The 15,183-nt window shown below is 45.5% G+C and overlaps 1 pseudogene; it reads right to left on the bottom strand.

Annotated features, from left to right (window-relative positions):
- Positions 1 to 5,513: 5,513 nt before the first annotated feature.
- Positions 5,514 to 12,447, bottom strand: LOC135575098 (protein asteroid homolog 1-like; annotated as a pseudogene).
- Positions 12,448 to 15,183: the final 2,736 nt, after the last annotated feature.

The raw sequence follows: 15,183 nt of genomic DNA, 5'->3' as shown, positions 1-15,183 counted from the left end.
AGGGCTGGGGGACTGGGATATACCTGAGCTAGGGCTGGGGGACTGGGGACTGGGATATACCTGAGCTGGGGGCTGGGGAACTGGGATATGCCTGAGCTAGGGCTGGGGGACTGGGGACTGGGATATACCTGAGCTAGGGCTGGGGGACTGGGATATACCTGAGCTAGGGCTGGGGGCTGGGACATACCTGAGCTAGGGCTGGGGGACTGGGGACATAACCGAGCTAGGGCTGGTGGACTGGGATATACCTGAGCTAGGGCTGGGGACTGGGGGACTGGGATATACCTGAGCTGGTACTGGGGGACTGGGGACTGGGTTATACCTGAGCTAGGGCTGGGGGACAGGGGGACTGGGATATACCTGAGCTATGGGGCTGGGGGACTGGGGGACCTGGATATACCTGAGCTAGGGCTGGGGGCTGGGACATACCTGAGCTAGGGCTGGGGGCTGGGCGACTGGGGGTGGGATATACCTGAGCTAGGGCTGGGGGACTGGGGGTGGGATATACCTGAGCTAGGGCTGGGGGACTGGGATATACCTGAGCTAGGGCTGGGGGACTGGGGACTTGGATATACCTGAGCTAGGGCTGGGGGACTGGGGACTTGGATATACCTGAGCTAGGGCTGGGGGACTGGGGACTGGGATATACCTGAGCTAGGGCTGGGGGACTGGGGACTAGGGCTGGGGGGATATACCTGAGCTAGGGCTGGGGGACTGGGATATACCTGAGCTAGGGCTGGGGGACTGGGATATACGAGCTGGAGCTAGGGCTGGGGGGGAATGGGGGACTGGGATATACCTGAGCTAGGGCTGGGGGACTGGGATATACCTGAGCTAGGGCTGGGGGACTGGGGGACTGGGGAATACCTGAGCTGGTGCTGGGGGACTGGGGACTGGGATATACCTGAGCTAGGGCTAGGGGACTGGGGACTGGGATATACCTGAGCTAGGGCTAGGGGACTGGGGACTGGGATATACCTGAGCTAGGGCTAGGGGACTGGGGACTGGGATATACCTGAGCTAGGGCTGGGGGGCTGGGATATACCCGAGCTAGGGCTGGGGGAACTGGGACTGGGATATACCTGAGCTAGGGCTGGGGGCTGGGATATACCTGAGCTAGGGCTGGGGGACTGGGATATACCCGAGCTATGGCTGGGGGACTGGGGACTGGGATATACCTGAGCTAGGGCTGGGGGACTGGGGGACTGTGATATGCCTGAGCTAAGGCTGGGGGACTGGGGACTGGGATATACCTGAGCTAGGGCTGGGGGACTGTGATATACCTGAGCTAGGGCTGGGGGACTGGGGACATACCTGAGCTAGGGCTGGGGGACTGGGATATACCTGAGCTAGGGCTGGGGGGATGGGATATACCTGAGCTATGGCTGGGGGACTGGGATATACCTGAGCTAGGTCTGGGGGACTGGGATATACCTGAGCTAGGGCTGGGGGACTGGGATATACCTGAGCTAGGGCTAGGGGACTGGGGGTGGGATATACCTGAGCTAGGGCTGGGGGACTGGGGGGTGGGATATACCTGAGCTAGGGCTGGGGGACTGGGGACTGGGATATACCTGAGCTAGGACTGGGGGACTGGGGACTGGGATATACCTGAGCTAGGGCTGGGGTTTGGGGGACTGGGATATACCTGAGCTAGGGCTGGGGGACTGGGGGTGGGATATACCTGAGCTAGGGCTGGGGGACTGGGGACTGGGATATACCCGAGCTAGGGCTGGGATATACCTGAGCTAGGGCTAGGGGACTGGGGGCTGGGATATACCTGAGCTAGGGCTAGGGGACTGGGATATACCCGAGCTGGTGCTGGGGGACTGGGATATTACCGAGCTGGTGCTGGGGGACTGGGATATACCTGAGCTAGGGCTGGGGGACTGGGATATACCCGAGCTAGGGCTGGGGGAACGGGGACTGGGATATACCTGAGCTAGGGCTGGGGGGCTGGGGGACTGGGATATACCCGAGCTAGGGCTGGGGGACTGGGATATACCCGAGCTAGGGCTGGGGGACTGGGGACTGGGATATACCTGAGCTAGGGCTGGGGGACTGTGATATGCCTGAGCTAGGGCTGGGGGACTGGGGACTGGGATATACCTGAGCTGGTGCTGGGGGACTGGGGACTGGGATATACCTGAGCTAGGGCTGGGGGACTGGGATATACCTGAGCTAGGGCTAGGGGGCTGGGACATACCTGAGCTAGGGCTGGGGGACTGGGGACATACCCGAGCTAGGGCTGGTGGACTGGGATATACCTGAGCTAGAGCTAGGGGACTTTCAAATTCCTTTCAAATGGTACCAAGAATATGCATATCCTTGCTTCAGGGCCTGAGCTACAGGCAGTTAGATATGGGTATGTCATTTTAGGAGAAAATTTAAAAAAGGGGCAGATCCTTATTTAAGGTCAAAACTAAAATACCACCTATGCAGGATTTAACAATTGAACTCACCCCTGTCTACCCAATGGCAGGTCAATATTCTACTGACCTAGTACACAGCAAGGGACTCTTCCTCAAACTCAACGGTAAGGGCCTTGCAGTAAAGTGGGATATCCCCAAAGTCGAGTGCCTCTGCTCCCTCACCCTGAACCAATAAACCTGGTGCCTTTTCAGGATCGTCCGGGCAAGAGTTTCAACCTCAGCACACTGAATGGGCTGCCCGCCCCTGGGTTGGCTTAGTCCCTCGTATAACTCCTACCAATACACTCAGTACCTATAGTTGGGTCTCAGGCTCCTTTATACCAACAACTCAGGTTCCCGACAGACTAACTAACCAGATGCTAAAATTACGCCCCCCCCCCCTTGGGTTGTGCCGTGGCGGAGATCTTTGTGGGCTATACTCGGCCTTGTCTCAGGATGGTAAATTGGTGGTTGAAGATATCCCTCTAGTGGTGTGGGGGCTGTGCTTTGGCAAAGTGGGTGGGGTTATATTCTTCCTGTTTGGCCCTGTCCGGGGGTGTCATCGGATGGGGCCACAGTGTCTCCTGACCCCTCCTGTCTCAGCCTCCAGTATTTATGCTGCAGTAGTTTATGTGTCGGGGGGCTGGGGTCAGTTTGTTATATCTGGTGTACTTCTCCTGTCCTATCCGGTGTCCTGTGTGAATTTAAGTATGCTCTCTCTAATTCTCTCTTTCTCTCTTTCTTTCTCTCTCTCGGAGGACCTGAGCCTAGGACCATGCCTCAGGACTACCGGGCATGATGACTCCTTGCTGTCTCCAGTCCACCTGGTCGTGCTGCTGCTCCAGTGTCAACTGTTCTGCCTGTGATTATTATTATTTGACCATGCTGGTCATTTATGAACATTTGAACATCTTGGCCATGTTCTGTTATAATCTCCACCCGGCACAGCCAGAAGTGGACTGGCCACCCCACATAGCCTGGTTCCTCTCTAGGTTCCTTCCTAGGTTTTGGCCTTTCTAGGGAGTTTTTCCTAGCCACCGTGCTTCTACACCTGCATTGTTTGCTGTTTGGGGTTTTAGGCTGGGTTTCTGTACAGCACTTTGAGATATCAGCTGATGTACGAAGGGCTATATAAATACATTTGATTTGATGTGATCAAGTCTATTTCAGAAACCTAGAGAAAAGCACTGGTATAACTCATTGATGACACAGGGTTTCAGAACAATAAAGCAAGTTTATTCCAGAAACAGCCATAAAAAAATCCCAGATCAATCAACCAATCACAAATCAATATCACAAATCAACCAATCACAAATCAATATCACAAATCAACCAACAATCACAAACAAATCAAATCAATCCAATCACAAATCAACCAATCACAAATCAATATCACAAATCAACCAATCACAAATCAATTTCACAAATCAACCAATCACAAATCAATATCACAAATCAACCAATCACAAATCAATATGACAAATCAACCAATCACAAATCAATATCACAAATCAACCAATCACAAATCAATATCACAAATCAAAATCAAATCAAATCAAATCAACCAATCAAATCACAAATCAACCAATCACAAATCAATATCACAAATCAACAAATCAATCACAAATCAATATCACAAATCAACCAATCACAAATCAATATCACAAATCAATGATAAGATCAAATCAACCATTAATTAACTTTATAGATGCCTCCAGCGCCTTTAACTAAACCATTAGTGGGATGTGCCAATAAAATGTTATTTGTCGATCACAATTTTATCAGAAGCACAATATTTCAAAACAATAATAACAAGAAAAACCTTCTACAATTTATAAACATCTCTTTGTCTCCCCCTCAAGATGATCAGTCCCTCAGTTGGTGTCTAAAAACACTCAACAGCTACATTAACACACTTCTGTCAATGAGGTCACCTTAACGATTCCTCCGAGAATGTTACTTTAACCAAGTAGAATAAAAACCTAAAAATATCTCAAGCTAAAAAGCGAAAGCAAAAATCTTGTTCCAGCAGTCGACAGGTTCTTCCAGCTCAAAGAGAGTCCTTTCTACCATCAGTCTTCCTGTCTGCTAACTCATTGTGGCTAACAGTCTTCCTGTCTGCTAACTCCTTGTGGCTAACAGTCTTCCTGTCTGCTAACTCATTGTGGCTAACAGTCTTCCTGTCTGCTAACTCATTGTGGCTAACAGTCTTCCTGTCTGCTAACTCATTGTGGCTAACAGTCTTCCTGTCTGCTAACTCATTGTGGCTAACAGTCTTCCTGTCTGCTAACTCATTGTGGCTAACAGTCTTCCTGTCTGCTAACTCATTGTGGCTAACAGTCTTCCTGTCTGCTAACTCATTGTGGCTAACAGTCTTCCTGTCTGCTAACTCATTGTGGCTAACAGTCTTCCTGTCTGCTAACTCATTGTGGCTAACAGTCTTCCTGTATGCTAACTCATTGTGGCTAACTCCTGCTCCAATGATGCATTAACACCTAATGCGGCATTTGCTGATAAGGTGCATTTTCAGCACCAACTAACCCCCCACCTCCTGCCTGGCTGTTCTGACCTGTGGATTTACAACTCAAGCTAGAAACCTCTATTACTGCACTACTTTAATCCTCCTTTCATATTTCCCAATGTTTTCAACTTTCAACATTTAACCTATTTAACCTTTAATGATCATTTCAATAAACTTCATTCCCAATTAATTTCTTCTCTTTTTTTCTTATTTTATTTAAATAAATGTAAATTCTCTTATCGATGTTCATTCTTCTTTATGCTCTGTGTGTGAATGAAAGTGAAACTACTTCATGAGTGTGTGTGTGTGTGTGTGTGTGTGTGTGTGTGTGTGTGTGTGTGTGTGTGTGTGTGTGTGTGTGTGTGTGTGTGTGTGTGTGTGTGTGTGTGTGTGTGTGTGTGTGTGTATGCAAGTGGGGCCTTCCTACCCAGGCCTTCTGTCACTAAAATGTCACAAAAAATTGGGTCCCTATATAGTGGTCCCTATATAGTGGTCCCTATATATATATAGTGGTCCCTATATCTATAACTCAGCAGTTGTATAGTGGTCTGTATATAGTGGTCCCGATATTTACAACTTGACAGAGCTTTGTTTAATCTTTCCTTCCTCTTGCAGTGGGACATTGGGACTTCAGTACAACCTCCTCCAGCACCATCATCATCATCAACATCCTCTTCTTCCTCCAGCGACAGAATCTGCAGAGGGGCCGTCAGGTTGTCCAGTGGTCTCAGCTTCCTGGGAGTTGAATATGGCTTCCAGCATGGCTCTGTACAGCTGCACAGAGGAAGGGTCTTCCATCAGGAGAGAATCCGGGGTCACCCCCTGTCTCAGTTGGCCCACAAGCTGGTGCAGCAGAGTTCCCTTGTACAGCCTAGACTCCAATAGGGAAACAACAGAGGGTTGAATTAGCTGTGTTGCTGCTGGGCTAGAATACAATGTAAAGGAATACCACTGGTCTACTCTAAAGGTTAGAGGTTAGGGTTGTTTTAGGAAGGGACACCTTACCAGGCACACTGAGGCTCAGGTAGAGGGAGACACAGCAGTTGGTTCAGGTCAAGGCCATCCCTCATGCAACGATTCCATTGGCTAAAGACGTGGGCCACACCCAGGTCTGGACTCATAGCAGGTCTCTGAATCAGCCCTCTCATTCTCTCCAACACTGGTTCCTCCTCTATAAACCCCGATACACAAGAAGGGGAGGAGTCATTGGCTGCACTTCACGCACTTAATTTATAAATTCCAAGTTGTGTGTGGCTGTGTGTGTGTTTTCATTCATATTCTGGTCCATACCTCTCTGGCTCTTCCTCTGTCTGCAGAGCTCTCCATACACCAGTCCTAGTAGCAGGGCCTGCAGGAGAGGAAGGTCTGGTCGGGGATGGGCGTGCCTCAGCCAGTAGTAGGTAACAGCCACAGGAAGTCCCAGGTGAGATGGGACACCATTCAAAGTGGACTGGGACACACCAACGGTCTCTAAAAACACCTCAAGCCGCACTGTAGGTGGAGCCTAAGAGACAGAACAAGAGAATGAGAATTAATTTCAGAATCAACAGCAGTATGTTTATATCATACTGTATACTACATCACATGTAAACATACCTGATATACTGTATACTATATCACATGTATACATACCTGATATACTGTATACTATATCACATGTATATATAACTTATAACTGTATACTATATCACATGTATATATAACTTATATACTGTATACTATATCACATGTCGACATACCTGATATACTGTATACTATATCCCATGTATACATACCTGATATACTGTATACTATATCACATGTCTACATACCTGATATACTGTATACTATATCACATGTATACATACCTGATATACTGTATACTATATCACATGTATACATACCTGATATACTGTATACTACATCACATGTATACATACCTGATATACTGTTTAAAATATTGCATGTATACATACCTGATATACTGTATACTATATCACATGTATATATAACTTATATACTGTATACTATATCACATGTATACATACCTGATATACTGTATACTATATCACATGTATATATAACTTATATACTGTATACTATATCACATGTATACATACCTGATATACTGTATACTATATCACATGTATACATACCTGATATACTGTATACTATATCACATGTATATATAACATATATACTGTATACTATATCACATGTCTACATACCTGATATACTGTATACTATATCACATGTCTACATACCTGATATACTGTATACTATATCACATGTCTACATACCTGATATACTGTATACTATATCCCATGTCTACATACCTGATATACTGTATACTATATCACATGTCTACATACCTGATATACTGTATACTATATCCCATGTATACATACCTGATATACTGTATACTATATCACATGTATACATACCTGATATACTGTATACTATATCACATGTATACATACCTGATATACTGTATACTATATCACATGTATATATAACATATATACTGTATACTATATCACATGTATACATACCTGATATACTGTATACTATATCACATGTATATATAACATATATACTGTGTACATACCTGATCCAGTGTGTCCAGCTGCAGTCGTTGTGCAGCACTGGGCAGGATGGCTGTAACCTTGCTGCTGGTCAGGTTCTTCCCTTCCCTGTCATACTCCTCCACTTCCCCCCTTCACCCAGCAGCAGCCCGTAGAATACCTGCCGTATGGGCCGAGAGGTGATGTTCCCACTGGGTAAGCTGTGATCTTCCACTTGGATACCTTGTATCACTGGCCTCCGCTGCAGAATGTATATCATGTAGGGGGGAAGTGTCCCCTTCGTCAACGGCAGCAGAGTCCAGTCTGGAAGGACACTCAGATGGTCTGGGAGAAGGCCGGGATCAGGAGCCTCGCCATCATTGAAGAAACGCTCCAGGCATTCGGGTTGAATCTGGTATGTTTCTATGCCCTGAGAGAGGGCCTGGAGGGCAGCATCCATGTTGTTTTTCCCATGACCAATGAGGAGGGGCACATTGTCCAAGGCCTCCTGCTTCTCCTGGAAACTGGCCAGCCATTTCAGCAACTTGTTGAAAAAGACAACCCCTTCCCAAGCACAAAAAAACAACATATATATATATATATATATATATATATATATATATATATATATCAAATAAAGCAGGCATTGAATATCCCTTTGACCATCAATTACACCAGTTATTAATTACACTTCGGATGGTGTATCAATACACCCAGTTACTACAAAGATACGGGTATCCTTCCTAACTCAGTTGCCAGAGAGGAAGGAAACCGCTCAGGGATTTCACCTTGAGGTCAATGGTGACGTTAATGGCTGTGATAGGAGAAAACTGAGGATGGATCAACAACATTGTAGTTATTCCACAATACTAACCTAATTGACAGAGTGAAAAGAAGGAAGCCTGTACAGCAGGGATCTCCAACCTTTTCTAGCATGACAGCTACATAAAGAAAATGGATTGTCACGAGCTACTCATTTTTTTTAATAGCCTTCAAATCGTCAAATTCTTCTCCTCTCCTAACCCTGCAACTCTTCCCCTGTTCCTTGTACAAGAGATGTGTTTTCTGGTCAAATATAGTGTTATAATATATATATATATAATATTATGGGGTATTGTGATGTCATTATGGGGTATTGTGATGTCATTATGGGGTATTGTGGTATTGTTATAATATATATATATATATATAATATAGTGTTTATAATAGTCAAATAACAACTCTAAGGGGGCCTATAAAATGTTATTTTGAATTATTCCAAATTCTGTTTTTTACTCTCAATATTACAATTATTCAGAGAGAAAAACAACGTAAATTGATGTTCTGAGTCCATGTCAATGCTTAAATCAATGCTTAAATCACATCAACAGAAAAATGTAGAGGTCTGAAAAAAATGCTAACAAATGTTAAAAAAAATGTGTAATTCCCCTTTAATTGTGCATCTAGCAGGAGAGGAATGTAATTAGGTTAGCAATGTTTCTGCTGTTAGGCCTACTGCTGCAGCACATCATGGCAGAGACTGCTAAACAATGGCCTCCTAATTTATGCAAATCATCATGATATACACTACCGTTCAAAAGTTTGGGGTCACTTAGAAATGTCCTTGTTTTTGAAAGAAAAGCACAATATTTGGCCACACAAATAACATCAAATTGATTAGAAATACAGTGTAGAAATTGTTAATGTTGTAAATGACTATTGGAGCTGGAATTGGAAGATTTGTTATGGAATATCTACATAGGCTACAGAGGCCCATTATCAGCAACCATCACTCCTGTGTTCCAATGGCACATTGTGTTAGCTAATCCAAGTTCATCATTTTTAAAAGGCTAATTGATCATTAGAAAACCCTTTTGCCATTATGTTAAAAGAGCTGAAAACTGTTGTACTGATTAAAGAAGCAATAAAATTGGCCTTCTTTAGACTAGATGAGTATCTGGAGCATCAGCATTTGTGGGTTCAAAATGGCCAGAAACTCGTCAGTATATTCTTGTTCTGAGAAATGAAGACTATTCCATGCGAGAAATTGCCAAGAAACTGAAGATCTCGTACACCGCTGTGTACTACTCCCTTCACAGAACAGCGCAAACTGTCTCTAACCAAAATAAAAAGAGGAGTGGGAGGCCCCAGTGCACAACTGAGCAAGAGGACACGTACATTAGAGTGTCTAGTTTGAGAAACAGAAGGCTCACAAGTCCTCAACTGGAAGCTTCATTAAATAGTACCCTTCAAAACACCAGTCTCAACGTCAACAGTGAAGAGGCGACTCCGGGATGCTGACCTTCTAGGTATTTCACTGTAAGGTCTACACATGTTGCATTCGGCACATGTGACTAATACAATTGATTTGATTTAAGTCAAGGTCAGAATATGCCGTAGACACACCTTAAATTATTTGATCTCCACAACAAATGACATTATCATGTTGTCATAAATTTAAACAGTGTCATGTTTAAATTCATGGTCAGACAACAAAAAGAGAGAATGATACATGAAAAAGGGAATTATGTTCCATTGACGCGCGCTTAACTTGGGTCTTAATCGGCCCTCATTAGGAGGAATGTATTATAGAAAACGTTTCCTGTTCCATCTGACATGGAAATGAAACCTCGTAACAGACAAGCTGCTGCACACAATTGGTAAAAACTTGTTGGGTTGGTTGGTGTCTGGATCTGGATCCCAAACTGGCTGGGTTGGTTGGTAAGGGCAGGTATAAGCTACGGACAATGAACACAATCGCATTTTATCAATGGGAATGTGAATGCACAGAGATACCGTCACGAGATTCCAAGGCCCTTTGTCATGCCATTCATCCAAATTATGTTTCAGCCACAAGTATCAAGGATCTGTACACATTGTGTGTGTATGTGTATGTGCGTGTGCGTGTGCGCGTGCGTGCGCATGCGTGTGAGAGAGAGAGAGAGAGAGAGGGAGAGAGAGAGAGAGAGAGAGAGAGAGAGAGAGAGAGAGAGAGAGAGGGAGGGAGGGAGGGAGAGAGAGAGAGAGAGAGAGAGAGAGAGAGAGAGAGAGAGAGAGAGAGAGAGAGAGAGAGATACTAATTAATGTATTGCAGAGTTTTTTTGTCACAACTCTTCCCCCAATTACTATTTTAATCTCTGAAGAAACACTTATCTGGTGGAAGCACTTCATTCTGTTTCTTTGCTTGTAGTATTTGTAGTATTTGTTTACAAAATGAAAGTAAAGATACTGTAACTGTATGGTATTTCATATGATAAAGTCCACTATGTTGTGAGCTGCTGCTTGCATTTGACCAGTTGTCTCAGATAAACAGAATGAAAGTCAGTGGTCTGTTTTCTGATTTCAGATATACACAACCAGTCAAATGTTTTACAACACCTACTCACTCAAGTGTTTTTCTTTATTTTTTTACAATTTTTTGTAGAATAATAGTGAAGACATCAAAACTATGAAATAACACGTATGGAATCAGTAACCAAACAAGGGTTAAACAAATCAAAATGTATTTTATATTTGAGATTCTTCAAATAGCAAACCTTTGCCTTGACGACAGCTACAATATTATTGTAGCGATCCTTGAGCCACCTAACAATTCCCACCAAGTGGGTTAACCCTGTTGGTACAACACGTAGGGTGTTTCCTTTCACGCCAGCTACCTGGGTTCGCACCACCATTCAATACAGTATTTTATATATATATATATTATTATTTGTTATTAATTAACTAGGCAAGTCAGTTCAGACCTAATTCTTTTTTACAATGACGCCCTAAGAACAGTGGGTTAACTGCGTTGTTCAGGGGCAGAACGACAGATTTTTACCTTGTCAGCTCGGGAATTCGATCTAGCAACCTTTCAGTTACTTGCCCAACGCTCTAATCACTAGGCTACCTGCCGTCCCTATACTCTAATCACTAGGCTACCTGCCGTCCCTACACTCTAACCACTAGGCTACCTGCCGTCCCTACACTCTAACCACTAGGCTACCTGCCGTCCCTACACTCTAACCACTAGGCTACCTGCCGTCCCCACACTCTAATCACTAGGCTACCTGCCGTCCCTACACTCTAACCACTAGGCTACCTGCCGTCCCTACACTCTAACCACTAGACGACCTGCCGCCCCAAATGCATCTGTCGTAGTTATGTTTACTTCGGTATACGCGTAATATGTTCAAACTTACTTGGATTTCGATTGGGTTCCATTGGCGAGTTGTCTTTCCACCTGATGGGAAAGCCCATCTTAAACAAGTTGACATAGTCGTTTCCTGCGATGGCAGCGAAGACTGGGAGAAGCTGTCTGTTGATGTTGAAGTGTCTGCAGAAGCTTGTTGTGGTGTACAGCTTGCAGGGGATGTCATTTTCCACTGACGCGTTCTGCCACTGAAAATGGGACATGGGAAGAAATCCAGCTTGGATGTCAAAAATATAAAAGTCATTGTCATTGGACAGGACCGGACACTTCCACTTTTGAGCCAGTGAGGCTATTTCTTGGTCTGCCTCAGAAAGGGCCTGTGCGAACGGGACCCCTAAGCTGGAAAGGACCTCTTTAAAGACTTGTCTGGCAAGGGTTGGTATTAACCTGGCCCCTTGAAGCCCCTCGAAGCCCCTCGAAGCCCCTCGAAGCCCCTCGAAGCCCATTGAAGCCCCTCGAAGCCCCTTGGACAACTTGTTGGCTGCGTCGATCTTTAATTCAGCTCGTTTTCTGAGAGTTTCAAACTTTTTGTCGGTGGGGTCGGAGCCTCCGTCTATAATCACATAAGGTTGAATGCTACAATCTCTCAGCGCCTTAAAGAACTTGCAGACCTGGTCCTCAAAATCCCCTCCATTCTGCTGATCCACACTTGAGTTAAAATAAAGAAAGTGGAATATATTACTACCATCTATGACCACCTTGCTGTTTCTGAAATGATAATCTTTTAAAAGTGTTCCACAATGATCTATGAACCTGGTCAAACCCTGGATACCCATGATGAGCTTCTTCTAGGATATGATGTCTTTCTAAGTGAAGAGTCACAATGGAAGGTCACAGGACTATTTATAGCATCGTCACAATGGAAGGACTTACATTTCGTTAAGTTTCCCTTTCAATACGTCATCTCCCTAATCTCTCTATGGTCACTTGCTGAGCAGGTCTAGACTAGTTTATGAGAAATCCTATATGAAAATAATACAGTCAGAAATGGGTTACCATGGTGGTGGTGGTGTGGGCTACCATGGTGGTGGTGGTGTGGGCTAACATGGTGGTGGTGGTGTGGGCTACCATGGTGGTGGTGGTGTAGGCTACCATGGTGGTGGTGGTGTGGGCTACCATGGTGGTGGTGTGGGCTACCATGGTGGTGGTGGTGGTGTGGGCTACCATGGTGGTGGTGGTGGTGGTGGTGTGGACGACTGTGGTGGTGGTGGTATGAACTACCGTGGTGGTGGTGGTGTGGGCTACCATGGTGATGGGTGTGGTGGTGGTGGTGGTGGTGTGGGATACCATGGTGGTGGGTTTGGTGGTGGTGGTGGTGTGGGCTACTGTGTTGGTGGTGGTGTAGGATGTTCTGTGGTGGTGGTGGTGTGGGATACCATGGTGATGGTGGTGTGGGCTACTGTGGTGGTGTGGGCTACTGTGGTGGTGGTGTGGGCTACCGTGGTGGTGGTTTGGGCTACTGTGGTGGTGGTGTGGGCTACCGTGGTGGTGGTGTGGGCTATCGTGGTGGTGGTGTGGACTACTGTGGTGGTAGTGTGGGCTACCATGGTGGTGGTGTGGGCTACCGTGGTGGTGATGTGGGCTACCATGGTGATGGTGTGGGCTACCATGGTGGTGATGGTGTGGGCTACCATGGTGGTGATGTGGGCTACCATGGTGGTGGTGGTGTGGTCTACCATGGTGGTGATGTGGGCTACCATGGTGGTGGTGGTGTGGGCTACCATGGTGGTGATGTGGGCTACCATGGTGGTGGTGGTGTGGGCTACCATGGTGGTGGTGGTGTGGGCTACCATGGTGGTGGTGGTGTGGGCTACCATGGTGGTGATGGTGTGGGCTACCATGGTGATGGTGTGGGCTACCATGGTGGTGGTGGTGTGGGCTACCATGGTGGTGGTGGTGTGGGCTACCATGGTGGTGGTGGTGTGGGCTACCATGGTGGTGGTGTGGGCTACCGTGGTGATGGTGTGGGCTACCATGGTGATGGTGTGGGCTACTAGTTACATTGTAGGAGGACATGGAGTAACAGGTAAAAGGTTTAAATGTGTATTCAGCTCAAATACAAGAGGGGAGCTCTGGTTTAGCAGGTGAATGGAGAAGACGCTCGTGGACGAAGCTCCTACTTATTAGTTAATTTTGCCAAATACGAACTTTGCGTTCCACTTTCTTACATATCATGTTTGATTGGTGAGTTCGTAAGTTACCTTTTTGATTCAAATGTCACACGACCTGAGGAGCAGAAGACCTGTCAAAAACATGTCAAACATTGTTTAAAATCAATCCTCAGGTTGTTTTTTGTCATAAATAATCAATAATATTTCAACCGGATAAAAGCTTCGTCAATAGAAAAGGAGAAACAAGAAAGGCTCCCGATCACGCGTTGGGCTCATGTCTGGAAATTCCCACCGTTGAAAGTGCTGTATCTCCCTCATTTTTCAGAGTAAAAGCCTGAAACAATGCCTAAAGACTGGCCACATGTAGAAGAAGCCATAGAGATTGTGAACTGGTTCCTAAGTCTTTGTATGGTGGATAGGCTTTCAATGGAAAAACAGCCTTTCAAAATAATAGTACTTCCTGGATGGATTTTCTTCAGGTTTTCGCCTGCCATATCTGTTATGTTATACTCACAGACATAATTTTTAACAGTTTTGGAAACTTTAGAGTGTTTTCTATCCAAATATATTACATGCATATCCTAGCTTCTGGACCAGAGAAGCAGGCAGATTAATTTGGGCACGCTTTTCTTCCAAAATTCATAATGCTGCCCCCTACCCTAGTGAGGTTAATGTGGATGTAAAGGTGCTGGGGAAGGTAATAGCGAGGCGTCTGGAAGTAGTCTCAACAGGACAAGCCCTACCTCGATCCCCCCCCCTAGTATTCTTGACTGTTTATTTGTTGTGATATCTCTGTAGAATTTTTGTTTTCTAGGACCGAATTGAGGGAGGGTGTGGGACGGGTTGGCTATATGGGGTGATCAGGGTAGGTGGTTGGGAGGGAGGTGGGGAGGGAGGGAATCGAGGTGGGTGGACTGAGGTAGGGCGGAGAGGTAGGGAAGGGACTAGGGGGGTTGGGTGGATGTGTTGAATGGAGGGAGGGATATGGTCAAATCCTTGATGTACATTCTGTAAAACTTTAATAAAATATACACCATTTTTTTAAATACATGTGGACATGGACTGAAGAGTTTCAGTCACATGACTATCTACATAATCATTACAATGGATGGGTTTCTCTTTTGTTAAGTTTCTCTTTCCGAAAACCTAACAGGCAAACGCCCTGGAAGAGGAATGTATTATGCAAACGGTGCTCATCACACACGATCACTTAGACACTGTCAGGTAACTGACTTACCTTGTCTAGTTTTCTGTTGCATCTTATTTGTGAATGAAACCTCCACAACTGATAAACTGCTACACACTATTTAAAAATTGTTTGGGGGTTTGTTGGCAAAGGCCTGTATTTAGTTTAGGTGGTGGTGTTGGTGTGGGCTACCATGGTGGTGGTGGTGTGGGCTACCATGGTGGTGGTGGTGGTGTGGGC

Source organism: Oncorhynchus nerka, linkage group LG14, assembly GCF_034236695.1.
Source record: "Oncorhynchus nerka isolate Pitt River linkage group LG14, Oner_Uvic_2.0, whole genome shotgun sequence".
In the NCBI taxonomy this organism is placed as follows: domain Eukaryota; kingdom Metazoa; phylum Chordata; class Actinopteri; order Salmoniformes; family Salmonidae; genus Oncorhynchus; species Oncorhynchus nerka.
Note: the sequence above shows the minus strand (reverse complement) of the source record. Positions and strands in the feature narration are given on the sequence as shown.